The following is a 27,911-nucleotide window of genomic DNA, read 5'->3' as shown; positions in this document are numbered from 1 at the left end:
ATTAATATCTGCTCAAAGGTCTATCCTGAATTCGTCATATATATTTTGTGCTCTTCTAATGCGGCGCATCCACCATGAAAATCCTTCTTTCTCCATTGATTTAAAATCATACAGAGGGCTTTAATTCAAACATTAGGCTTACAGTAAGCTCAATGATATTCTATAGAATAGCACAACTGACCACAACATAAAATTGAAGGATTATGTATGAGTTGTATAAACCTGTTCCATAGCTGACCAGTTTCACTAAAAACATCAGGGGGAACGCCACTAACTTGAAGAGGAAAACCATTTCTGTTCTGCAAGACTAATATACGATCAGTAACAGTAATTGACACCTGGTACAGCATGTTGTGGCATGAACATGTTCCTTTACCTACTAAAAATTACTCACCAGCAAAAAATGTTTTCTATTGGCTCAAACATCTGCACTGTGATAACCCTACGTAAATAGGTATGTCTCCCATGATACTAATTCCCTTCATCTATGCATACTTGCGAACTTTCTGCCATTGCCTTTGGAACAAAAATTGTTCGGCGATGAAGATACTTATCTGCACAAACAAACGATGAGGGGAAATGGGCAATGAAGGAGTTCCTAACACTAAGTATATATAAATGTTTTAAAAGGCTCGCCTCAGGGTGCGCCTAGGTGCCCTCTGAGGCTGGGAGTGAGGGTTGCCGCCTCTGTTTTGGTATGTGGGACGGGACGGGACGGAACGGGACGAGGCGTTCCGTCCCGCGTTTGGTGCGCCAAAAATGGGTGGAACGGGCTGTTCCACGGGACAGATTTTAGGTGTTTTTGCGTTCCACCTCCCCCCCCGTGGAACGGGTTTGTTCCACGTCTGTGGAACACAATGTTTTACCATTTTAAGACAAATATACCCCATGTCTTTTTCAAAAATTACACCTTCGTTCCGTCCCGTCCCGTCCCGTTCCGTCCCGTCCCGTCCCGTCCCGTTCCGTCCCGTCTGCGTACCAAACGCACCCTAAACTCCCAAACCCAAATTTTGGATAGGGTTTTAAATGCCTCATACCCCTTCCTTGCACTATTGTCTCTCTGCCCTTTTTTTTTTATTTTTTTATTTTTTATAGGGTAATAATACAAAATGGTCTCTGAAATTTGCATGATCAATAGAAATGGTCCGTGAGATTTCAAAGCAATAGAAATGGTCCCTGAGATTATCCACCATCCATGATTTTGGTCATTCCGTTAAAAACTTCATTAAGTGTCTCGGAACTCTTGGCCGGAAGTTTGGGCAATTTTCAAAGCTTCGTAACACAATCGTTTCTTAACCAAATTCGACCCATAATATATCAAAATGAAGATAGGAAAGTGTAGAACAAGATTATACCTATTTAGAAGCCCAATGATTGCCGGAGATGACCGGAAAATAGTCTAAAATGTGAATGGTCCGTAGAAAAACTGGAAAACTCGCTGGAAACTGGGTAAACTTTAAACGTTCATAACTTCTTCAATACTCAACGAAATTGAGTGATTCAAAACGAAAATCATACTTCTCGACGAGAAAAAGAGAATGATATCTTTTTTTACTGCTAAATCGCCGTGGTTTGGCCAGAAAACGGCTCGAAAGTGGCTATCTTGGTCTCGAGTTAGCCACTTTCGAGCGGTTTTTCGGCCAAAATAGGGTGAGTTAGCCATTGGAAAAGGTACCATTCTCTTCGTATCATCAAGAAGTATGATTTTTATTTTTTGAATCACTTGATTTCGTTGAGTATTGAAGAAGTTATGAACGTTTAAAATTTACCCAGTTTTCGGCGAGTTTTCCAGTTTTCTCTCAGACCAGTCAACTTTGAGGCTATTTTCTAACCATCTCCAGCAACTATTGGGCTTCCAAATAGTATAATTTTATTATACACTTTCCTATCTTCATTTTGATATATTATGGGTTGAATTTGGTTAAGAAACGATTGATTTACGAAGCTTTGAAAATTGCCCAAATTTTCAGCCAAGAGCTCCGGGACACTTAACGAAGATTTTAACGGAATGACCAAAATCATGGATGGTAGACAATCTCAAGGACCATTTCTATTGCTTTGAAATCTCAGGGACCATTTCTATTGATCATGCAAATCTCAGAGACCATTATGAATAAAAAGCCTTTTTTATATAATGGATGTGTGTGTTGTCTGCGTGCATTGTTATATGTGTGCTCATTGTACTTTTCATCCTCTATTATATATAGGTTGACAATATGGCACCATGTTTTTTACACAATTTTTGACACAAGTATCTAGCCATTAGATTAGTCCTCTTTTAATGGTTGAGATGATAGGTTGACAATATGGCAATTAATTTTATTTCTATTTTCCCAAAAATACATATTAAATCTAAATAAAACTTTACAATTATAATTTTCTTTCTCTCTCATCTATCTTAATAGACTTTCACCAAATTGGCATAGTCTAATAATTATCTCTGAATTCTCGCTGTCATCTAATCCTATTTTTGAAGAAAGTATTTTAATCAAATCTCATAAAATTCTATGATTTTTTTGTCGTGACTTTCACCAAATATATTGGCATAGTCTAATAACGTATTTTAATCAAATTTATTCATGATAAAATTGGCATAGTCTAAAAAAAATCAAATCTCATAAAATTGGCATAGTCTAATAACGATATATTTCAAAAACTCCTTCCCTATTTTCTCCAGAATAGGTGAAGAACAAGAACAAAAATCCTAATTACGTTTCTCCTTCTTCCTATGCAAACCTAATAAGCTTTTCTTTTTCATCATCACTCAATTCATTTCTAATCTATTCTCGTTCAAAATGGTAGAGAGCGTGGCAGATTTTGCATCAAACTCTCCCTCCATGTCTCCAATATGTACTCAATTGTTAATTTAATATCCCTTAGTATTTATTTTAATAAAAGTTTATAGTTGCTTTTTCTAATAAGCGTTTATGTTCGTAGTTCATTAAGCATATATTTATCATGTATTTTTTTAACTTTGATCATTAAGCATGATTAATAAACGTTAATAGGTACAAGACACGGTTCAAGTCGAGAATGATGAAACATGTATTCCAAATGAGAATTCAAAAGGCTTGAAAACTCCATGTGTAGGGATGCTTTTTGACACAATGGAAGAGGCTAGAAACTATTATCAAGATTATGGCCGACAAAAGGGATTTTGGATTCGAACTCGATCTTCATCCAAGACAAGAAGCCGTTCAGACGATATAACAAGCAGACAATTTGTTTGTGCACATCAAGGGAAACATGTGAGACTGAGAATATGAAGAAAATGAATAAGAATTGTTCTACAGTGAAATGTGGGTGTAAAGCAAGTATGCGAATCGTACATGATAGATGGTCAAACAAATGGAAAATTTCAGTGTTCAAAGATGTTCACAACCACAAACCAGTTACACCAGAAAGAAGAATGAAAATGAAGTCAAATAAAGTTATGCCCAAAGCTGCTAGAGTTCTCACTGAAACATTTCATGAAGAAAATTTGCCAATTGCAAAAGTTTCTTCAATTTTTGGTGGCACGCATATTGGCTTTAACAAAAGAGATTGCTATAACCACTTGAGAAATGTCCGACATAGACAACTAGATGGAGGTGATGCTCAGTCAGTGCTTACTTATTTCAGGAAAAAACAAGCTGAAAATCCTCATTTTTTTTATGCAATCCAATGTGATGAAAACGGAAGAGCAACTAATTTCTTTTGGGTGGATGCTCGGTCTCGCATGGCTTATCACTATTTTGGTGATGTTGTTACATTCGATTCAACCTACAGGACAAACTAGTACGACATGCCTTTTGCACCATTCACTAGAGTAAACCATCACTGGCAGTCAATACAGTTTAGATGTGCACTTTTACAAGATGAGACAGAAGTTACCTTTTTATGGTTGTTTGAGACATGGCTTGAAGCAATGGGAGGACGTCATCCGATTACAATTATTACTGACCAAGACTTGGCAATGAAAGGAGCAATTGCGAAGGTTTTTCCAAACACTCATTATCGATTATGCCTATGGCATATCAAGAAGAAGTTTGCTGAAAAGTTATCACATGTGTACTTCAAGAAGTCCAAGTTCAAGATTGAGATGAAAAAATGTACTCGAAAGACATATAAGATTGATGATTTTGAAGTAAAGTGGAAGGCCTTGATGAAAGAATATGGGTTGGAGAATGATGAGTGGCTAAAAAGTTTATATGAGATGCGTTCTTCTTGGGTTCCTGTTTATAATCGTAGAATATTTTTTGCAGGAATGAATACTACTGGACGTAGTGAGGGTATTAATTCATTTTTTGATGGATTTGTCACACCAACAACAAATCTTAGAGAGTTTGTCGTCAAATATGAACAAGCACTGAAGAAGATTATGGAAAGAGAAAGTGATGAAGATTTTGAATCGGAACACAAGTATCGCATTGTCAATGAAGGAGAATTTCTTTTGCAGCATGCAGCAAGTTTGTATACTAGAAATGTATTCAATAAATTCAAAGATGAATGGAGTAAAGTCAATCGGTACAAAGTTGAAGAAATGCCACATGACAACGAAGATCACGCATACGTAGTGAAATCAAAACTCGGAGAGCAAGAAAAGTTTGTGGTGAAGCTAAATACGCAAACGCACAAAGGTACGTGTGAATGCCAAAATTTTGAGTTTGTTGGAATACTTTGCAGACACTTGTTGAAAGTATTTGTCCGTTTGAATGTTGATACAATACCTGAACATTTTATTTTGCCAAGATGGAAGCAAGAAGCAAACAAATTTAGGATAATGGATTTTAAAAGTTTGGTGACGAATAATGGTAAGGAAGAATCAGAAGCTTTGAGACTTAGCCATATGTGTCATCAAGCAACTAAGTTGGCTTGTACTGCAGCTTCTTCAAATGAGGCATACACAATTTTCATGGAAGCTATAGATGAACTATCCAAAAAGTTGTCAAAATATTCTTGTCAAGATGCAACCATTGCTTCTTCTACAAAAGGTGACACATGTACTTATATTGATTCTTCTATACCGGTACTATTGGACCCATATATCTCACAAACTAAGGGTAGAAAGAAAGATAATATTAGTAGTTCGAAAAGAAGGTTGGCGGAAAATTCTTGTCAAGATGAAAATGTTGCTTCCTCAACAAAAAGTGACTCTCTACTGCTACTTTTGGACCCTAATATCTCACAAACGGGTAAAAAGAAGGACAATATTAATAGTTCGAAAAGGATGAAAAGTGGTATTGAGTTGGCTCAACAAAAGAAGAAAAGAAAATGTCGTTCATGCAATAAGTTAGTATGACACGACACAAGAAATTGCCCATCAAATCCGAAAAGAAGTAAGATCGAATCAACTAATGAATGTAAGTCGAATTAACTTTTTTTATTGATATTTTTCAATATTCGGTTACCTATTTATGTTTTTTTTTTTTTGTTATTTTATAATCTATCAGGGAATGAGGAACAAGAAGACCTGGGCGAATATGTGGAGAGTGATGACCAAGAATATTTGGAGAGTGATGATGTTTAAATTTTGTAGGATAGATTAGTCACTTAATTGTGCTATTTTGTTGCAGTTTTCATAGTTTGGAAAATTGGGTGTATTTTGTTAATATGCCAACAATGTTTTGAAATTAGTTGTGTTTTATTAACGTTATTGAGACTTCACAAATTTGATTTCCGTCAAGCTTTATGAGAGAGAAATTTGATTTTTTTATAGCTTGACAGAAATCGAATTTCTAAAGAAAATAGGGAAGGAGTTTTTGAAATATATCGTTATTAGACTATGCCAATTTTATGAGATTTGATTTTTTTTAGACTATGCCAATTTTATCGTGAAGAAATTTGATTAAAATACGTTATTAGACTATGCCAATATATTTGGTGAAAGTCACGACAAAAAAATCATAGAATTTTATGAGATTTGATTAAAATACTTTCTTCAAAAATAGGATTAGATAACAGCGAGAATTCAGAGATAATTATTAGACTATGCCAATTTGGTGAAAGTCTATTAAGATAGATGAGAGAGAAAGAAAATTATAATTGTAAAGTTTTATTTAGATTTAATATGTATTTTTGGGAAAATAGAAATAAAATTAATTGTCATATTGTCAACCTATCATCTCAACCATTAAAAGAGGACTAATCTAATGGCTAGATACTTGTGTCAAAAATTGTGTAAAAAACATGGTGCCACGGATCCGCTCCCTATATATATATAAAATATAATATATGTATATATATGTGTGTGTGTATTTATAATATATGCGTGCTCAAAGTGATTATTGATTAATAATTTTTTTTTAATATGGTATATGTGTACGCTTAGTGTATATATTAAAAAATTTATATCCCGTGAGGCTTCGCCCTTACGCCTAAGCCGGGTTATCCCTTGGACACCTCGCCCACGCCTCACACTTTTAATACATTGGTGTATATATACAATAGCAAACTATTAATCAATAAGTAATAGTCAGTCACCCAGATCTCACAAAATGCTGTTTGCTCTGGTAAATTTCTTCCGGTGCTGCGAGATGGCGATTTTTTAAAGGTTCAGGCCACTCGTACCAACTGAAAGCAGTGAAACTGCTGTCAATTGCTGCAAAATATGCCTGTATCCTCGAGCCAGCCTACAAAATTATGAAACAAGAATCACAACTGAAAGGGATACAAATCTCCACACAAGCAGCACCCTGGTTCTGCATTCTTAATCTCTTAGTGCAAAGTAACTGCACCAGGGACCACTTAGTTCAAGAAATTGAAAAACGGGATAGCTTTTCACCAAGTTTGAAACCAAAAATTAAATACTTTCTTGAAGTAAAATAAAGAAACTAGTGGCAACCCAGCACCATCCATGGTATTTCTCTGTGTGTCTGCACACACTCACCTGTATCCTTTTGTGTGTGATTATATATGTCTGCATGTATTGATGTATGTGCATGGATTCAAACTGAAAGAATCCAGAACAATTAGAATTATGCCAATCTGAAGATTGTCCAGAACTAAGTTTAATGTAATTTTACTACCACTTGTTTCAAATCATAACACATACAAAATTGTCAGCAACAGTATAAAATATATGATACAATTAGTGCACAAGAAGAAAGAAAATCCCACTTCATATATCAGTGAAAATGTAAGATACAATTATTCGTGCGCAAGATGGAAATCTCACTTGATATATCAGGGTCAGTACGGAAAGCTTCAAGCTGACTTTTAAGTTCACCTTCACTCCTAATAAGCCTCTCTGCAGCCTGAGAATGAACTCAACTAAGAAATTTTCTCTTGGTATATAAAAAGGATCAACTACATTTTAGCCCCCAAGATTTGGGGATGGTTTCCAAATCTGGTCATGAGATTTCAATTTTAGCAATTTACACCTTGAGGTTTTAAATTACATAAATTTAAACCTTTCATCCGAAAAACAGTTTAGTATGCTGTTAAATTGGGGATATGGCGACTACATAACCCACATCACTTATCCTGAAACGTGGATAGAGAGGGGCTATACAACTGGTTGCATGGTAGAATACGCCCAGTAGTGGTGGCCATGCTGGAATGAAGAAGAGCTGGGGATGAGCTTGTTCCACACATCAGCACAAAAATAGGCCCCGCAGTTGCCACGTCATCAATTTAAGAACAGATCTAATGGTCAATTAGAGAGAAGATTTACACTGATGCAATGTTTAAGTTAATAAAATGGACACCTCTTGACAATCAAAGTCTCATGGTGTTCGTCGCAGGAATCTCCTGGCGGACGAGCACACAGCTCCCCTGGGAGAATGGCGTCGGTTGAGGGTATCTGTCGTACTTCTGCTTTCTTCTCGGGCTCGCTCGGGCAAGCCTTTGTCAGGCAGATCTTGGTCGGGCAAGACACACTTCGGGCAAGGCTCGTCGGGCAGTTCTGAAAGAGAAGGACAGAGTTAATTTGAAAGGGTGCCTTTGTGGGGCCTTAGGTGTAGGCCTTAAGGCTCACAATCAAGATTAACTTTGTCGTGCTCAGGCGTGCCACTGCCATCTTCAGTATGGCAGATGTTGAATGGATGTTAAGCTTTGATTGAATATGTATACGCCCGAGAAACCAAGTTAGATATAACAGGTGCCTTTGTGGGGCCTTAGGTATAGGCCTTGAGGCTTCCTGTCAAACTAAACTAGCGCTTGGATGTATCATATTTGGTCTTTTATGGTTGCCAGAGTTTTATCACTATTATACCTTTGATTATCTGAATCCAAGAGGTAGGACGAACCCAAATGAGTGCCTTTGTAGGGCCTTAGGTATAGGTCTTGAGGCTTCCCATCAGAGTTAATCCTTATACTCGGACCAACTAGACCGCAACATGAAATGAAGCTAAATAGATGCCTTCGTGGGGCCTTAGGTGTAGGCCTTGAGGCTTTCTATCAGAATTCACTCCATGCTTAAGCCTTTTCTACGAATCAAGATATAATAGCAACAAAACGGAGAAATAGATTGATTACTTGCGCCCCAAGTAACTTCGGACTTCTCGCTTATCAAGGATTGTCGTGGATGGGTTGAGTCCACATAGAGTTCTTTTTTATGCCTTGAGGCCAAGGACTTTTAAACTGATCTTTAAATTACATGCCCGCCGGGCTTAAGACTTAGATCTGATTTGAACTCTGACGCGATTCAGATCGGATTCAAGTGCTGAAGACTCATTTTCATTATGACTTTGCTAGAAATAACTTGTATATAACTGGGAATATATAACATGTTATTGTGCTTTTAAAAGAAAGAAAAGACAAAGACAGAGCAAAGATAGTCGGGTAAGTTTGAACCTTATCGGCCAAGGCTGAACTTCTTACAAAATCTATCTTTGTGGCTCTGTCAGAGGTCTAAAAGCTTTTAGAGGGGTTGACGGGGGAGAAGAGGATACAAAATGAATCGATACCACCATGAACAAGGTAGCAGAGCTATTACAGGGGTTTGGGAAGGTTTATCCCGAATGGGATGAAGGCTTGTGCTGACTACAGCTTCGTTGAAGGCAAATCTGGCTTGAGCAGAGTTTTGGCTTTTGTTTGTTTGTTTGAGTGTCCTTAATTCTGTCTTCTCTTCCTCCTTTTATACACGACTTCAGCTTGGGTTCTTGTAGCAATAGCGGTGCCCGAATGCGGTTTGGTGATGACTCACTAGCTTTTTTACATGAATGCCACCAATAAAGTACTTTATTGGGCTGTGTAGTGACTGAATAGCCTACCCCCTGTGGTCTTTGAGCAGGTAAGCAGGTGGCCTTTGTAACTTGTGCCCAGCCGAAAGCCTCTTTCCTGCCTCCTAAGTTTTCCTCTGGGCCTTGGGTTTGGGCCGACTTTCTCTCTGGCCCAAAGTTCAGATTTTATCCCAAACAGTGCCCCCTTCAATTGATGTTAAGGTTGGGATCCCAAGCGCCAACATTAAATGAATAACAACATGCGTGCCCTTTGAGCTTCTTGCGACCTTTAAACTGCCTTCTGGTTCTCTATAAATTCTGGCTTTGGAAACCCTTTTCAAATCATCACCTCTTCTTCATTTTGGTCTTCACCCTTCATCCACCTTGAATCCTTCCGTCTCCCCACTGAGAAATGGGTTCCTCAGGTTTTGAGTGGAGTTTCCTGAAACTCCCCTTTCGTGAGAAAAAAGAAAGTTTTCACCTGATGATTGCTACCTCCAACACCTTTGGTCGATCACCCCTCTACCTCCAACACCCTTGGTCAGGCGGTCTCCTCTTGATGACTGATCTTCCCACAACTTGTGGTGATAAGTCGGGCTTCATCATCATACATGGTGAAGATCTTGTGGGAGGGTCCTCTACCAAGCTCATGTTGGCCGCACAACCCGATCACCTGATTGGGTTTCAACCAAGAAGATAGCGGGAAACCAGTTGAAGACACCAACACTTTCAGAGAGGATCAAATGTAATACATAAGATTTGGTATCTTGTAATCTCATCAATTTGTCGACATGAAATAAGTATTTTTATCTATTTCTGCATCTCTGCCTTCTTTAAATGTTTGGATGAACAAAATACCGTATGTGAATTTCTAAGGTCCGTCTCACTCTGTTCCCTCTTCGATATAGCAATCCCTAACATCCCATAATGTAGGACAATATTTCTTCAAGAATTTTGCATTAATAGGGTGTTTATGCTCATTGCCTTCGAGGTCTGCTAGATAATATCCTCCTTTGTTCAAAACCCGACTAATAATAAAAGGACCTTCCCATGTCGGGCTCCATTTCCCGAAGCCACGCAGCTGAGCGCCTAGCGGGAGGACCGCTTTCCACGCTAAATCTCCTTCCTTGAAAGACTTTAACTTCACCCTTTTGTTATAAGCTCGGGCAACAACAATCTTTCCTTCTTGAATCTGGTTCAAGGCTTCAATTCGGGCTGCATCCAGATCTTCAATACCTTGACACATGGCTTCGATATATTCTGCACTATGCAACCCAAATTGGTTTTGAATTCTTACGGAACTGACGTTGATTTCCATAGGAAGCACTGCATCTTGCCCGAAAGTCAAGGCATAAGGAGTCGTGCCTGTCCCTGCTCTTTTAGAAGTCCGGTATGCCCACAACGTGTTCCCTAGCATCTCATGCCACCTTTCTGGACTATCAATCACCATCCTTTTAATAATGTTGACCAAGATCTTGTTGCTAGCCTCTGCTTGCCCATTTGACTGAGGGTAGTATGGACTGGATTGGATCATCTTTATTTTGTACTTGCTTGCAAACTCTTCAACCTCCTTTGAAATAAAAGATGGCCCACGATCCGTTACTATAGTTTCAGGCACCCCATACCTGTGCAGGATCTTGGTCTCAATAAAATTCTTGACCACGGCTGAAGTTATGGATTTTACTGCCGATGCTTCTACCCATTTGGTGAAGTAATCCGTTGCCACAATTATGAAAGTATGTCCCTTACTAGAGGCTGGATAAATCTGCCCGATGAAGTCCATTGCCCATCCTCGGAACGGCCAAGGCTTGACCACTGGATTGAGAGGTACTGATGGTACGTGCTGGAGAGGTCCATGTCTCTGACATTCTTCACATCCGCGGGCATAGGACTTACAATCTTTTTCCATGTCGGGCAAAAAATAACCATACCTTCTGAGTAGCCATCTCATCTTTGTTCCCGCTTGATGTGCTCCACATATTCCCTCATGTACTTCGGCCATTACTCTCATGGATTCCTCTAGGCCTAAGCATTTTAATAGCAACCCATCTGGGGTCTTTCTCAACAGATTTTTTGTCCACAAGACATACTTGGTTGCTTGCTGCCTGTTCTTCTTACTTGTGGGTGAAGAAGGATCTTTCAGATACTGAGTAATAGGTGTCCTCCAATCTTCCACCTCGGTCTCTAGAACCATTACATCCAGACTGAACCTCCAATCTAAGATAGAGGGAAGGTTTCTTGTTTGGATCTCAACATCAACACCATACTTCCTTTCTTGCATTGGCACTCCTGAAGCTAGTTGCGCCATTTCATTGGCTGCCAAGTTAGATCCCCTAGGAATGTGATTGACTGATATCTCAGACTCCCACAAACTCAGCAGTTGTGTTGCTGCCATATAGTACCCTGCCATAGTGATATGTCTGCATTTGAACTCGACATTTAGTTGATTTATCACTAACTCTGAATCACCAAAGATCTCTACTTCAGTTGCCCCCAAGTCCATCAGGATTTCCAGGCCGATAATCAATGCCTCATACTCTGCCCGATTATTGGTATTTTCTTGATAATCAAGTAGGAAGGAATAGTAATGATAAACCCCTTGAGGGTTTATAATCACAATTCCAGCTCCTGCTGCCTTCTGAGTGTAGGATCCATCGAAATATAGCTTCCAAGGTGTAATCCAAAGACCTGCTACTCTCCTTATCTCTTGCTGGATCCAATCTTCTTTGCCCGAAACATCACTTCTTGGTGGGATCCATACATTAGCAACTTCTAAACTTCCCGGGATATCGATTTCCTCGCTTTGAGACTCCTGATGTTCGGTCAGGAAGTCAGCAGTTGCCTGGCCTTTGACTGCCCTCTGGGGTATGTACTGAAAACTGAATTCTGATAATGCTAGAATCCACTTCCCAATCCTCCCTGCTAGCATAGGTCTTGACAACATATACTTTATCACATCTGTTTTGGCGATAATGTGCACATGACAAGGTAGCATGTAATGCCTTAGCTTGCTGGCAGTAAAATATAGAGCCAAACATAGTTTTTCCACCGGAGAATATCTTGTTTCTACCTCGGTCAGAATTCTGCTGAGGTAATACACAGCCTGCTCTTTTCCTCCTTCATTATTCTGGGCTAGTAGACTCCCAATTGATCTTTCCGATGCAGAAATATATAGTTTCAATGGCTTTCCCCTTTGAGGTGGCACCAGCACTGGTGGGGAAGTTAAGTAAGCCTTAATGCTATCAAATGCCTGCTGGTGGGTTGGCCCCCACTCAAAATTCTCCCTATCCTTCAATCTCAGTAGCGGAGTTAGTGGCTGGATTTTGCCCGCCAAATTGGCAATGAATCTCCTTAAGAAGTTGATTTTACCTAGCAATCTCTGAAGCTGTACTTTGTTGGTAGGTGGAAGTGACTCTAATATTGCTCGAGACTTATTTTTGTCCACCTCCACACCTCTCTGATGCACCAAGAATCCCAAAAAATTGCCCGCTCTTACTCCAAAAGCGCATTTCTTTGGATTCATCTTCAACTTGTGGATCCGCATCCTCATCAATGCTTGCTTGAGGTCCACGAGATGCTGCTCTTCTGTCTTAGATTTCACCACAATGTCATCGATATACACCTCCATGCTTTGGCCAATTAAATCATGAAAAATGGCATTCATTGCCCTTTGATACGTGGCGCCTGCATTTTTGAGCCCGAATGGCATGACCAGATATTCATATGCCCCCACATGACCAGGACATCTAAAAGCTGTCTTATGAATATCCTCTGGCGCCATCTTTATTTGATTGTAACCGGCATTTCCATCCATAAACGATAAAACTTTATGCTTTGCTACAGCATCTATGGATAAGTCAGCCATGGGCATGGGATATTCATCCTTTGGTGTGGCGCTATTAATATTCCTATAATCAACACAACACCGTACTGCTTTTGTTATAGCTTTTAAAACGGGTACAATGTTGGCTAGCCACTCTACATATTTGGCTGGTCTAATAAAGCCATCTTTCACCAGCCTTTCAATTTCTTCTTTGACTTTTTCTTCTATCTCCTTTGACATCCTTCGTGGTGCCTGCTTGACAGGTTTATATCCTTCCTTGATGGGCATTTTATGTTCCACCAAGGCTGGGTCTAATCCTGGCATCTCGGTGTAATGCCAAGCAAAACAATCTTTGAATTCTTGTAAAAGAGAGATAATCTTGGCCCGATCCTCAATCCTTAATAAACCGCTGATTTGAATTGGTCTCGGATCCTCTTCTGTGCCTAGATCAATAACTTCCAATGGATCCTGGACTTCTGGAGGTGGCTTATCAGGTTCTGCACACAAAAATTCAACTAACTCCGGGTTCTCGGGCAGACCGTCTGGCTCGTCTATATCGTAGACGCATTCGGCCATTTGAATGGCCTTATCTAACTCCTCTGTGCAAGATTCTTCCTCATTTTCCTGCTGGCTGGTAGAAACTTTCCCCTGCCACTCCTGTTCTTCTTTATCCAAGAGCTTTTCTTCCTGTCTTCTTCCCTTTCCATACACCAACAGTCTTTTAATCAGGGATCTGACTGCCATGACCTGATCTTTCTTCTTTTGTTCGATCATTGATGGTATAGAGAGTTTGGTATAAGATAGGGTCTCTCCCACTCCTCCTTGGTAAGGAGCATCCCTTGTTCTAGAAGCTTTCGGGCTGTCACCTTGGTAGGGCGGCCGTTCTCATCAGCTCCTAAACATTTCAAAATTCCCACGTTGGGATTGTAGAAATTTGCTTCTGCAACATTAGCTGAGGGGAGGAACGGCCGTGATTCGGCCTCTACCAACTCCCAAAAGCTTGATCCTTCAGTACTTGCCTCGTGGTATACAGCCACTTGTTGATGAAGAGTAGAAGGTATGGCTAAACTTTGATGAATCCAATCTCTTCCAAGTAGGGCCCCGTAAGTGGAAGTGCAGTCTACTACAAAGAACGCCAACATTATTTTCTTGGACCCCAGATCTACCTCCAAAGGTAATATCCCATGAGTCCTGGTGATGGCACCTGAAAAGCTCGAGACTGTAAGGTTTGTGGGAATAAGATCTTCAGTGCTTCTCCCCATCCTCTTCATCTGCTTGGCTGGCAATATGTTAACAGCCGCTCCTCCATCAATCAAAATTCTTTTGAAAGGTACACCTTCCAGATGAGCTGAAACGTATATAGGCTTCAGGTGGTTGGCCAACGAAATACTTGGGCGGCTGAACACCATTTTATCTGTGTAAATCCGTAAGGGACCACCTTTAGGTACTTTTGAGGATTCAACCTTGCCTGAGTCTTCCTCTGTAACTACCTCCACATTGACGTGAGCCATCATCGGCTCAGTTGTTAAATAATCACCTTCCATGGTAGTGGGCTGGTCAGGCCTGGCGCCAAACATGGCGGATAATACATACGTCATGTTGATGTGGAAGTTGCTGGGTTCGAGCAAGTCCTCCTTTTTGCTCCCAATGTGATCCATGAACTCGTCTAACCAGGCCATTGCATCGGCTGGTAGTAAGGGCTCTGGTATCCCTTCCTGTTGTGGTTGATTCATGTCTCCGTACAGCGCTTGCTTTGGAACTTCACCAAACGGATCCAAAGGCAAAAAGGTTGGTCTCCTCTCAGATGCAACAGTTTCCTCATGGGTGGGCCCTGGCCTCCAACCAGGTGTTGGCATCATAGTCAGATCTTCCTGAGCCCTTCTTAAGATCCTATACTTGCCAGGATGTTGGCTTTGTGGCACATGATTCCCCATACCCTCCGTCTTGCCGTTGGCCCTTTCTACTTCCTTCTTACTTCGCCAACGAAGCTGACTACTACTTCCAGATGTTGCCCTCTCTGGCTTTTGATTTTTTGAGGCTTCAGAGGTGATGGGGGTCATCAGGGAATTCATGTAGGCTTTGTGTTGCCTTTGAACCCTTCTGACCATGGATGCTCCCATTGGTCTGGTGGGCTGCCCATCTTTTCCAACTACATACCATTTCCGCCCACGATATGCAGGAGTTGCTTTCTTAACAGGATTAGCTATCCCATCAGTTCTTCTGACTTCCTTCCCCTTTTGGCCATTTTGAAGTTGCTCTGTACTTTTTTGGAGTTTGGCTTCCATGTCCTCTGCCTCGTCAGAAACTTCATAGTTTCGAAACTCGTCAGAAACTTCATAGTTTCGAAATACTTCTGACAACGCCTTGGGTTGGGAATCACCTCCTAAACGTTGAAAAACGCTTCGGGAAGTATTTTTTCTTGTTGCCTGCTTAAGCCTTTCGCGGGCTTCTCTTTTAATTAACTCGTGATCAATAAGGACTCCAGCTGGGGGAATCTCGAGTTCACATTCACACTGGCATTTACTACACATAACCAGCCCTTTGATTATGGCAGCCTTTGGGTACTCGGATGGTTTGCCTATCCCTTCCGTAGGTCGTTTGGCTAGTTTCCCTTCTTCTTCTTCCCTTATAATTTTCCCTTTTCCTTTCTCTGCCCAGGTCATGTTGAGCATGTTTACCGGGGCTTCAGAAAAGGGCAACACAGGGTTGACTATGACTACCTCATCTGGTTGGGTAGTCCTGTGTCTTTCTCCTTTGGGAGGAGCCAAACCTGTCTCATTTCTAGAGCCTAGGGAGGCTTCATTCAGTCTCTGTAGCATTTGAAACAATGTATTCTGTAAATCTTCTGGCATGTTTATCTTTATCTTCAGATCAGAGGATCCCACCGGGCGTGCCAAAACTATGTTCGTCACAGGAATCTCCTGGCGGACGAGCACACAGCTCCCCTGGGAGAATGGCGTCGGTTGAGGGTATCTGTCGTACTTCTGCTTTCTTCTCGGGCTCGCTCGGGCAAGCCTTTGTCGGGCAGATCTTGGTCGGGCAAGACACACTTCGGGCAAGGCTTGTCGGGCAGTTCTGAAAGAGAAGGACAAAGTTAATTTGAAAGGGTGCCTTTGTGGGGCCTTAGGTGTAGGCCTTAAGGCTCACAATCAAGATTAACTTTGTCGTGCTCAGGCGTGCCACTGCCATCTTCAGTATGGCAGATGTTGAATGGATGTTAAGCTTTGATTGAATATGTATACGCCCGAGAAACCAAGTTAGATATAACAGGTGCCTTTGTGGGGCCTTAGGTATAGGCCTTGAGGCTTCCTGTCAAACTAAACCAGCGCTTGGATGTATCATATTTGGTCTTTTATGGTTGCCAAAGTTTTATCACTATTATACCTTTGATTATCTGAATCCAAGAGGTAGGACGAACCCAAATGAGTGCCTTTGTAGGGCCTTAGGTATAGGCCTTGAGGCTTCCCATCAGAGTTAATCCTTATACTCGGACCAACTAGACCGCAACATGAAATGAAGCTAAATAGATGCCTTCGTGGGGCCTTAGGTATAGGCCTTGAGGCTTTCTATCAGAATTCACTCCATGCTTAAGCCTTTTCTACGAATCAAGATATAATAGCAACAAAACGGAGAAATAGATTGATTACTTGCGCCCCAAGTAACTTCGGACTTCTCGCTTATCAAGGATTGTCGTGGATGGGTTGAGTCCACATAGAGTTCTTTTTTATGCCTTGAGGCCAAGGACTTTTAAACTGATCTTTAAATTACATGCCCGCCGGGCTTAAGACTTAGATCTGATTTGAACTCTGACGCGATTCAGATCGGATTCAAGTGCTGAAGACTCATTTTCATTATGACTTTGCTACAAATAACTTGTATATAACTGGGAATATATAACATGTTATTGTGCTTTTAAAAGAAAGAAAAGACAAAGACAGAGCAAAGATAGTCGGGTAAGTTTGAACCTTATCGGCCAAGGCTGAACTTCTTACAAAATCTATCTTTGTGGCTCTGTCAGAGGTCTGAAAGCTTTTAGAGGGGTTGACGGGGGAGAAGAGGATACAAAATGAATCGATACCACCATGAACAAGGTAGCAGAGCTATTACAGGGGTTTGGGAAGGTTTATCCCGAATGGGATGAAGGCTTGTGTTGACTACAGCTTCGTTGAAGGCAAATCTGGCTTGAGCAGAGTTTTGGCTTTTGTTTGTTTGTTTGAGTGTCCTTAATTCTGTCTTCTCTTCCTCCTTTTATAGACGACTTCAGCTTGGGTTCCTGTAGCAATAGCGGTGCCCGAATGCGGTTTGGTGATGACTCACTAGCTTTTTTACATGAATGCCACCAATAAAGTACTTTATTGGGCTGTGTAGTGACTGAATAGCCTACCCCCTGTGGTCTTTGAGCAGGTAAGCAGGTGGCCTTTGTAACTTGTGCCCAGCCGAAAGCCTCTTTCCTGCCTCCTAAGTTTTCCTCTGGGCCTTGGGTTTGGGCCGACTTTCTCTCTGGCCCAAAGTTCAGATTTTATCCCAAACACATGGAAAGTACATCCAACTGGCTCAATGGCCTTCATAGAAACCCGGCCATGAAAAAAGAAGAAAACGAAAAAATCAAGAAAGGTACCTTGAGAAACTGTAAGAATTATGTTGGTGATAATATTGGTAGACAACACTTGCTAGTTTCACCAAATGGCAAAGACACAATCAAGATTGGTATGTCGTAATTTTAGTAGAGTTAACAAAGGGGTTGTATTCAATTTGAAAACAATTTATAGTTTTCAAAATTGATGAATGTAACTAAATTACACAATAATACTAAACAGCTGCTAAATTTTTTGCTCTTCTTTTGGAATTTATGGGTACTTATCCAGGCTGCTTTCGTCTAACCACAATACCAACTTCAGTTTCACCGTCCGACATAAAAAATTGTTCATTAGGCAGTCTGAAGTGAAAGTCATGGATCGGAATCGCATAAACTCTAGTAGTAGCAATATTGTTTACCTTAGTTATTAGAGGATCCTTAATGTCAGCAACAGTAGAGTAGTTCACACGCTCAGAATCACTGCATTGAATTGAATGAGTGTCACACTACCATCTGAGAGAGACAGAGAGAGTGTTGACCCTAAAAACTACCAAGCCTACGTGGCGCGCAGGCCGAGTAACTAATAAGCTAACTACGTCATTCGGTTGATGTGGGGCGTGCCAACTCGTCGGCCGAGTTCGGCCGAGGAGTAAAATGTGTTGATGTTGCGTTGAGTGCGCGGCTGACTTCTCGATCTTGCGACTGCGGTCGAGGAAGGAACACGTCCCGACCTTTGGGTTCTAGAGCCTAAAGACAAGGCTACTAGTTCTGCGAAGTTCACAAATCGTCGGCGCCGGATTCGGTCACAGTGATTATATTTGTAAGAGTATAAGCACGCCGAATCGACACCAGAGTATAGGGGCACATATACTCAAAACAGATATATGTCTTGATGGTAAATGTGGTTCGGCCGTCAGAATGCCGAACTCTAAAGCCTACTTATGAGTAGCCAATCATAAAACAACTCGGCTCTCAATGTGTCGAGCCCTAGTAACACCTCAGTTCGCCGAGAAGTCTGATGAGATGACCTCTGCCAATAAGGATTCGAAAATCGTTCTTGACCAAGACTTAGATAGATAACCAGTCGGCACTGTCGCAATGCTGTTTATCCAAATTGAAGGTGCTTCACGATCGGCTAATTCTACGGCAACAGTGTTGTTTATCCAAACTGAAGATGTTCGCCGGTTGCCTCCACAGTGCCGTTTATCCAAACTGAAGATGTGTCAGTGAAAAAGGAAAGTAAAAATCTCAAGGTTGTTGAGAGGTTTCGCGTGGAGCGAGAGTTTGCGCATGGCAGTTTTTGTGTTGAATTGGAGAGGCCTGATTGATGTCCTCCTCCCCCTATTTATAGTAGCTAACCTGCTTCCGATCGAATCATAACCATTCTCGGATTGGGACTCCTTTCCTCGATCTCCCCTTATCTCGGCCAGTCTTACTCCTACTAGGACTTTGAACTCAAGCCGTTATCAAACCGGATTCAATCCTAAACTCCAATATCCTTATCTTATCGAAACTCTTTCTCGTATCAGGATTCAACTATCCATGGATTCCTAATAGGACACGGCAGGCCTTGGCTATGTGGCCTATAAACCGTATAACCCCCAATGACTCCTAAGTATGGCCTCTGGGCTGAGAGCAATCTAGTGCTCGGCCCAAACCAATATTTTAGGCCTAAACAAAGAGTAATACTGAAAGCGAAGGGCAGGCTCACACTGGTTTTGGAAGCTCTTCCTTTGTCAACAAACCATCTTTAACAAGCTCCTCCACAGATATCAACAAAGTCTTGCCACAGTTTACATCCTGAAAAAGTCACCATCCATCCATCCATCCATCCATCCTTCCATCAACCACAATTAACTTAAGGGGACGTTTGATAACCATTTCGTTTTCAATTGTTTTTTATTTCACTTTTTTCAAAAACTGAAAACTAAAAGCTGAAAAGTGAAAACGAAATGGAATCAAACGGCCCTTTAATTACCTAAAATTTGCAATTTCGAATCATCAAATATCGGCTTCCATTTTTATCATAATTTAATTTATTTTGCGTCCAAGAGTAATGAAATGAATCGAAGCTAATAAGCTTAGCGATTGGGTTGTTAGGTTGAATATTTATACCTGACCAGAGTAAGGGGATCCCTCCACATTGGCGTTCCGACCAGGAGGGACAAGCGGAAGCACCTGCCAAAGGGAGCACCCGACCTCATGAAGCCAATCTATGAACCGAAACGCCTTTTCTCCGAGATCGCCAATGTCGTGGGGCCCACAGAACAAGGTCGGGTGTAGCATCACGCCCGCTCTTCTGCGCTCGCTTAGATCGGCCTTGGGGAAGATGTCATTATAGTCGAAGGGCAGGTCATCTCCGATGTCGACTTCTGCGGCATGAGTCGAAAGGGCGGCGGATTTCATTGGGCAATTGTTTTGGAGGAATGGAATAATTTTGGTTTTGCTTTGGAAGTGGGTGGGGGAGAAGAGGAAGGGAGAGAAGGAGGAGGAGTTGGAAGAGAGGTTGGGAGAGAGAGTGGAGATGAGGAGTGAGAGAGAACTATTCAATTTCAAGGCCATTGGTTTTCAGACTTCACATTAGAGATAGAGAGGAAATGTGGATGATGAATCAATGAAGGCATTAGAGATAGAAAGCTGGAGTATGTATAGTTGTTGTCTCCTTCCAAATATTGTATGAATCTTGACTGTGAGGCTAAGCGCTTTTTTATTTTATTTTTATAAATAGATAAAATCATTTGTTCAAAATAAAAAATAACAAAAAAATAAAAATATTTTTAAGTTTCAACAGTATTTGAAAGTACTTATTTTTTCCTGCCAAAAAAAATTAATTAAATCTAAGTGTTTTTTATGATTCAATTGTTGTAAAATTTTCTAGTTTAAGTGTGATTGTGTAAATCCTAGATTAGATTTGATTCTAGTTATCATTTCCTATTACAACTTGTATTCCTTGGGGATGAAGGAATTCCTTCTCTCCTTTTACTACTATAAATAAAGACATTGTGTAGGAGGGATAACCCACACATTCCCCTACAATTCTACAAAACACATCTTTCTCAATTTCTCTACCCTTGTCGTCTGGTCCTATTCCCATTGTCAGATAAAATAGGCTACAACACGTTATCAGCACGCTCCTACCACTGCGCTTAGGAATCTGACGTTGAAGTTTTTTCTGCATCAAATCAGTTCATCCATATCATCACGCAATCAAGTTCTTTCAAAACAACGGTTTTTATCTCGATATTTTTGTAGCCCTGATAGTAAGAACATTCACCATAATGCATGACCTAACTTTACATTTTTCTAATTTTAGATTCTACATAAATTGTGTATGCATTATATTCATAATTGTTAAATTATGTGAATTTGATATTTTTCATGAATTGCATTAAATACATGTACATGCATTAAAATATTATTGATTTGAATATGCATATAATTGAAAAAATAAAAAATAAAAAATCACCGCCTGGGTTCTTCGAACCCGTGACCCTGAGCAAGCATGGAGCATCAAGCTCCTTTGAAACCCAACGTGTAGCGACCCGTCCCCAAAAGGTACAGTCTTTATAATTTTTAAACGTGAAATTTCGAAAATGCCATTCAAGGCAAATGCATTGACTTTTGTTGACCATCGTGTCGAGTTATGTAAGATTTATTTTCTTGGTGTATCCTCATAGTACTCGTCGTTATGGACGCGTGGGCTCAAACAGAGCGCAATTTGGAGTTATAACGAAGGAGATATTAATGTTTTAAGTTGGGGGTATTTTAGTAAATTAATAAAGTTCAAGAAAGCTCCAGATTTTTGGAGCAAAATCTGGAAAGCCACGTGTGTGGCCCAGATTAAAAGAAAAGAGAGATGGTCGGTGCAGATGGAAGATAAAGGAGAGAAAGGAGGGGGAACCAAACCAATGAGGAAACGAGAGATGAGAGAGTAACCAATCAAAAAGGTGAGAAAGGAAGGAAAGGAGAAAGGAGGAGGACGAGGGGAACCAAACCGGATTCCCCTTAACCCGCAAACCCGGTTGTGACCCATAGGTTTCTCTGGCGAAATTCATCATTTTTCCAATGGATTGGGCAGATTAACCACTACCAATCATCATATAGACCTTTCTTCTACCATTTTTATATCAAATTTGAGGAGATTAAGTTCGGAATTGGGAATAAAGGAGCCCGTGGGTGCCGTGAGACCCGTGGCCGAGATCCACCAAATCTGAAATATGTTCTTCCAATTATTACCACCATTAGACTCCTCCTGAGGTCTAGAACAAAGCCCATGCATTGGTTAAGGTGTCAGAGCTTGTTTGGAGTTGAACCAAGAACCACCCATTTCTAGGGTGCCGATGGGTTTTCGTGAAATTGGGGTTTTTCCCGGCCAAATTGGCCTTAGTCACAGGTATGAAAGTTGCTCTACTCACTGAGATCTTCATTTCTGTGAAGTTTGAGAATTTTTAGAAATAATTGAATTTTCCGGCGAGTCAGGGCGACCGATAGCCACCTGCGGCGGCAGGTGGGCCGAGGCATCCCCTGACCTTCCTAAGCTAAATTTGATTCTCCAATTTTGTATGTGAAGTCTGATTGACGAATTTCCTTCGTTTGAACCTAGTTCCACTAAGGTCCGCCACTCGATTATTATAGCAATCGATGATCCGACCGTTAGAGCGTCACTAAACTTTGATACGTTATAGTACATAATATTTGAGGATATTAGAAACTTACGGATCGGGAATCCGACTTACGGATCTTCCCCAATAGGATATGTAAGTTACATGTTCTATTGATAAGAATTCTAAGACATGATTTGATAATTGTTCTAGGCGCCGATCGTTCATGACGCCTTGATGTTTGTGCTAGGGAGTTGTACCGGAGACTCTAGGTGAGTGGGCTTTTAGGTTTTCTATATATACGTGTATATATATATATATATATATATATATATATATATATATATATATATATATATGTTTTCCATTTTCCCATAAATTGTTTTAAATGGATTTACGTTTTTAAATGTCATGTCAATTGCATTACATTTTAGTATATGCATTAGTATGGATATACATATTATTGCATGACGCTGCAGATGCCCAGGTAAGCTTCAGGTGAGTGCATATTGATGATAGTGATTGCAGTGTGTATGGTTATGTTTAGATGCATTTAGTGCTCATTATCCTGCACCCCGGTGTTAGTGCTCCGCCCGAGGCTAAAGCCTAACCTTCACATGATCGTTCACCTCCCGTACCACACTCTCACCTTGGATCTAAGGCAGGTGCCAGCCTGTCGTACAAACCACATTAGGTGGTTCCGACTTGTAGATGACATGCAATACTTCACATAGTCTTCATGTGATCGTAGCACTTGAGGGTATCTATTTACACCAGTCTGTCGTACAAACCACATTAGATGGTTCAAACTCATGTGCAGGAATTGGTTAATGAGCTATAGGTTCAACCGTACAGGTCACATTAGGTGACTCCGGCTGACATATCATTTTATATTGATTCACAACACCTGGCTTACATATTTATTACTAAGATACTTGACATGGCACATATTTTGGTTTTCATTGCTCTCAAGCCTGATTTTTATATATGCATGTATTATTATTTTATGGGAAATTATATGGGTTTTACAGTGAGGGGTTATAACGTTTTCAAAAGGTTTTTATTAAAACTTTATTTTCAGGCCCACTCACCCTTGTTTTTCGCCCCACTAGGTTTTAGCTGCTGAAAGTTTGTATCGACGAGAATTCTTGGCAAATCTTAGTATATGTGGCTACCTTTGAGGGTATGATCCTTACCCATACTACTGTACTTTACTTATGCTCTGACATCGCGTGTGAAATGGGTTCATTCCCGCTCATAGGGCACTTTTGTCTTTAGTTACTTTTAGGTTTAGATTTATTCACATTTTCCACATCACTATACTTTATGGCTTTGTCACCTTCCAGGTGTTGGCCAACACAGCTCGATTCGGAGTCCTAGTGGACATTCCGGGTCGGGGTGTGTCATGACGCCTATAGCGTCCAAACCCAGAAAATCCACATCACCTATAGTGTGCAATTTTCTGACCAAATCCGATATGGTATCGTAATTTTGATTCGATAGCATTGAAATTCCCGAAGAAATTTCATCGAATTTGGGTGAAATTCCAGTTTGAATTCTTAGGTTTTTTTTCCCTGATGTCGAGGTACTCTATCCATCGCCCAGAACTTGCTCACCATCGAACCTATGACCTTGCACCGAGAAATTTTTCCCAAAACACGGCCGCCTGCAGCGGTGGCATTGGCCTTAGTCCCCGGTGACTGCACCCAGCTCCGGCTGGGGTCTTTTTTTTTTTTGTTGAAACTCTAAGCCCCAAATCTTTGGGCTGACCTTCTCGGCCGGCGGAAAAAAAAGAATTTTTTTTTAAGAATAGGGCTCGCATGATGTGGCCCAAGCCTTGGCTCAACCCAACACTGGCCCGAAGGGCCATGGTGTCCTGACGGTATGTGCCACACCAAATCCCAGCTCCGCTGGCGCATTTGTGTTCCCCCATATCGCGTCATACATGATCCAGCCCCTGTTTGGGCCACCCTTTTGGGCTGGACTCCTTTTATGCAGCCGGTCTACAATATTGGGCTTGTAGCCCACTATTAATATTAGGGCTTGATCAGCCCGTTTTGTCCTTCTCCTCCTCGTGGGCTTGAAGCTTGCACCCGAGAAACCGCAGCCCAATTTTTAGGCCTGGTTCACACGGACCAAATTTGCTTAGCCCCCCGTAGGCTTTGGCCTATATTTTTGGACCCCAAGCTTCGTTGTTTAATACTTTTAGACAATTTGGGTTATATATATATATATATATATTTTTTTTTTTTTTTTCACCCACACTTTAAATTTTGGCCCGAAGTCCAAATACTTAATTCAATTATAACTATAGACCTGAAGTTCTGTTTGCATCTTTTTGTGTATATATTTGTGTTTGCCTGTAGGAACATATGAACCTGAAATTCATAATTATTTTGAAACCTGAAGTTTCTTATAAACATGCCTTGTTTGAAAACCTAAAGTTTTCTTTAAAAACATCACCTATGAAAACTTGAAGTTTTTTCATGCAAAATTAAACCAATACATGTCTATTAGAACCTGTATGTTCTACTCCTATGTCAATGGATTGATTTTTCTCCATTACACTCACCACATCTTGTTCATTTATTTTGTGATAGGAACATGTCAAATTTGAACAAACTCGGCTTTGGAGGTCTCTAGAAGGAACTACCTCAAGTGGATCCAAGATGTGAAGCTCCACCTCACTGCAAAGAACTTGCGTCCTTCCATTGAAGAAGAGACGAACAATCCTATTGGCAAAGCTGAAAAAGCCACTGCTATGATCTTCATCCGAAGACATATCCATGACGCCTTGCACACTAAATACCTTGCTGAGGAGCATCCACGTGCACTATGGGTCACTTTGGTTGATCGTTTTGATCACCAAAATGACATATTCTTGCCTGAAGCAAGACATGACTAGCAACATTTGCGCTTCCAAGACTTTAAGTCTATGAATGAATATAATTATGAAGTTTGTCGAATCCGATCACTTCTCAAGTTTTGTAATGAAACTTTGACAGAAGAGGATCTCCTGGAGAAGACCTATTCGACCTTCTTTGCTTTTAATATTATCCTGCAACAACAATATAGAGCTCAGAAGTTCACTAAGTTCTTGGATTTGATGAAGAACATTATAGCACAAACCAATGCCCAAAACGCCAAAAGAGGAATGGTAGGGGCGGCCAGAAGCCACCCCGTGAAGGTCAATAGAGTCAAGGCCCATCCAATGGAGGAAACAAAGCCCATAAGCACTCAAACCTCGCTCCCAAGGCCCCGAACTTCAAGAATAAGGGCAAAAAACCTAAAACCATGGATGCAGATGTGTTATCATTGTGGTTCAAATGACCATTGGTCTAGCGTTTGCCGAGTTCCCTAGAAGGTTGTAGTTGAATATCATTTTCGTCGTAAGAAGTTTGAATCAAACTTCGTGCAAGTGGACGAACTGGAGACTACAAAGATGGAGGTTTTTGACTTTCAAGAGGATATCACCCCTATGGAAGATTAGAATCTTAGACATAAACAATTTTAGTTAGTTCAAATTGCACAATGTGGCTGAATTCCACCTAGTGGCTGAACCCCTCTTTGTTTTTTGGTTGATTTTTGAACAATTTTCCTTTATGTTTGGATTATTTGTTGGTGATTTGTTTTTGGATATTAAGTTTTAATTAATTACCATCCTTGAATAAATGAAATTATTTTGAATTGGTATTTGTTTTTGGAACTTTTATGCATGTGACCAATTCAAATTAATTTTTCATTCTAGGTATGACTAGTGGGGAAGTTAGTTGTCTGGTAGGTATTGCAACCACACACACAGTTTTGCATGAACGCATCTATTTCACTAACTTCATACCTAAGAATGCACCTCTGACAACCGTTTTAGGCCTATCCAACCTGATAGAAGGATACGGTAAGGCACATATAATGTTGTCCAATGGTACAATCTTGACCATTTTTTAGGTACTTTATTCTCCATGTTCTAGAAGAACGTTGTTAAGTTTCAAGGACTTTAGAGATAACAATTACCACGCTGAAACCCATGTAGAAAACGGAGTTGAATTTCTGTACATAACTTCCTACGAATATGGCTAGAAGTGTATTCTAGAGAAGATTGAGCGTATCCCGAGTGGTTGGTATACTACAACCATACGCTCCATAGAATGCCACTATGTGGCCGGCCCTACTACTGGGACCGTGCATGAAATTACACTTTGACATGATCGTTTGGGACATCCTAGACGAATAGCGATGCGCCGTATCCTCAAATCATCATACGGGCATCCACTAACCCGAAATTTAGGTTTGATCCAAGGAATCGCATGTCAAACATGTTCTATGGGAAAACTTATTACTAAGCCTTCTTATGACAAGATTTGTTCATATCTTCCCATTTTTCTACAACAGATTCAAGGGGACATTTGTGGACTAATTCACCCTCCATGCGGACCATTTAGATACTTTATAGTTTTGGTTGACACTTCCACACGTTGGTCACACATGTGCTTGTTGTCCACAAGGAACATTGCATTCTCCAAACTGTTGGCTCAGGTTATCAAGCTCAGGGGCTCACCACCCTGATTATCCAATCAAATATATTATATTAGATAATGCTAGAGAATTCACATATAAAACTTTTGATGACTATTGTATGTCAATTGGGGTTGAAGTTGAACATCCCATACCCCATGTTCACACCCAGAACAACCTGGCAAAGGCTTTCATTAAGCACTTACAAGTGATTGGTCAATTGTTGGTCATACGTACCATGTTCCCGATCGTTGCTTGGGGCCATGCAATATTACACGCGGCAAAGTTGGTTCGCTTAAGGCCTGTTGTGACAAAGCCATTTAGTGCCCTTCAGTTGGTTACCAAATACGAAATCGACATATCACATCTGCGCATTTTTGGTTGTGCGGTATATGTGCCGATCTCGCCGCCCTTAAGAATGAGAATTTATGTCAGATATGATTCTCCTTCGATTATTCGTTACTTATAACCTTTGACAGTGATATGTTTACCGCTCATTTTGCAGATTGTCACTTCTATGAGATAGTCTTCCCATCGTTAGGGGGAGATAAAAACGTCAACGTTCCTGAAAAACTACGCGAATTATCGTGGACAACCCCCATTTTATCTCATTTATATCCCTGCATCGTTCAGTCCGAAACTAAAGTGCAATACATATTAGATCTCCATAGCATAGCTCAGAGCATGCCAAATGCTTTTACTGATCTAGCGCGTGTGACAAGATCACATATTCCAGCTACGAATACGCCTGCAAAGATGGATGTAACAAATGTACGATAGGCTTCCCTTCTGGAGGCCCAGGACGCCAATCTTGGTGATTTATGTACATTAGCGCTAGCCAATCATCAGCCCCTACACAAAAGTGTGGCAAACCTCTTGGTTCTTAGGATTCACACCCCTGGGAGAGGAAATCCACGACACAAGGTCCCAAAGAGCCTACCGTGAATCCAACAATCGCTTACTTATTCTATCAAACTCATGAGGAAATTCTAGATTATGGAAGCGTCTTTGAAAAGACAAATCCTCCTCCCAAGAATCGTGAGATTTTGGTCTATTATGCTAGCTTAGATGATGTGTTGCATAGAAATAAGATGATTGTCGACGATGCATTAGCATATGCAGTAGCTACTTAGATCATGTTGAGTAATAACATTGAACCTGAAGTTCCTTATTTAAGTGTGTTAGGTGCTTTATTATACTTAGCTCAATGCATTAGACTCGACATCTCATTCGCTGTTAATCTTTGGTAAGATACA

The 27,911-nt window shown here is 40.6% G+C and overlaps 1 pseudogene; it reads right to left on the bottom strand.

Annotated features, from left to right (window-relative positions):
• Positions 1-12: 12 nt before the first annotated feature.
• Positions 13-19,948, bottom strand: LOC114826804 (4-alpha-glucanotransferase, chloroplastic/amyloplastic-like; annotated as a pseudogene).
• Positions 19,949-27,911: the final 7,963 nt, after the last annotated feature.

Source organism: Malus domestica, chromosome 01 (genome assembly GCF_042453785.1).
Source record: "Malus domestica chromosome 01, GDT2T_hap1".
NCBI classification, from domain to species: Eukaryota; Viridiplantae; Streptophyta; class Magnoliopsida; order Rosales; family Rosaceae; genus Malus; species Malus domestica.
This window is presented reverse-complemented; position numbering and strand designations above follow the sequence as displayed.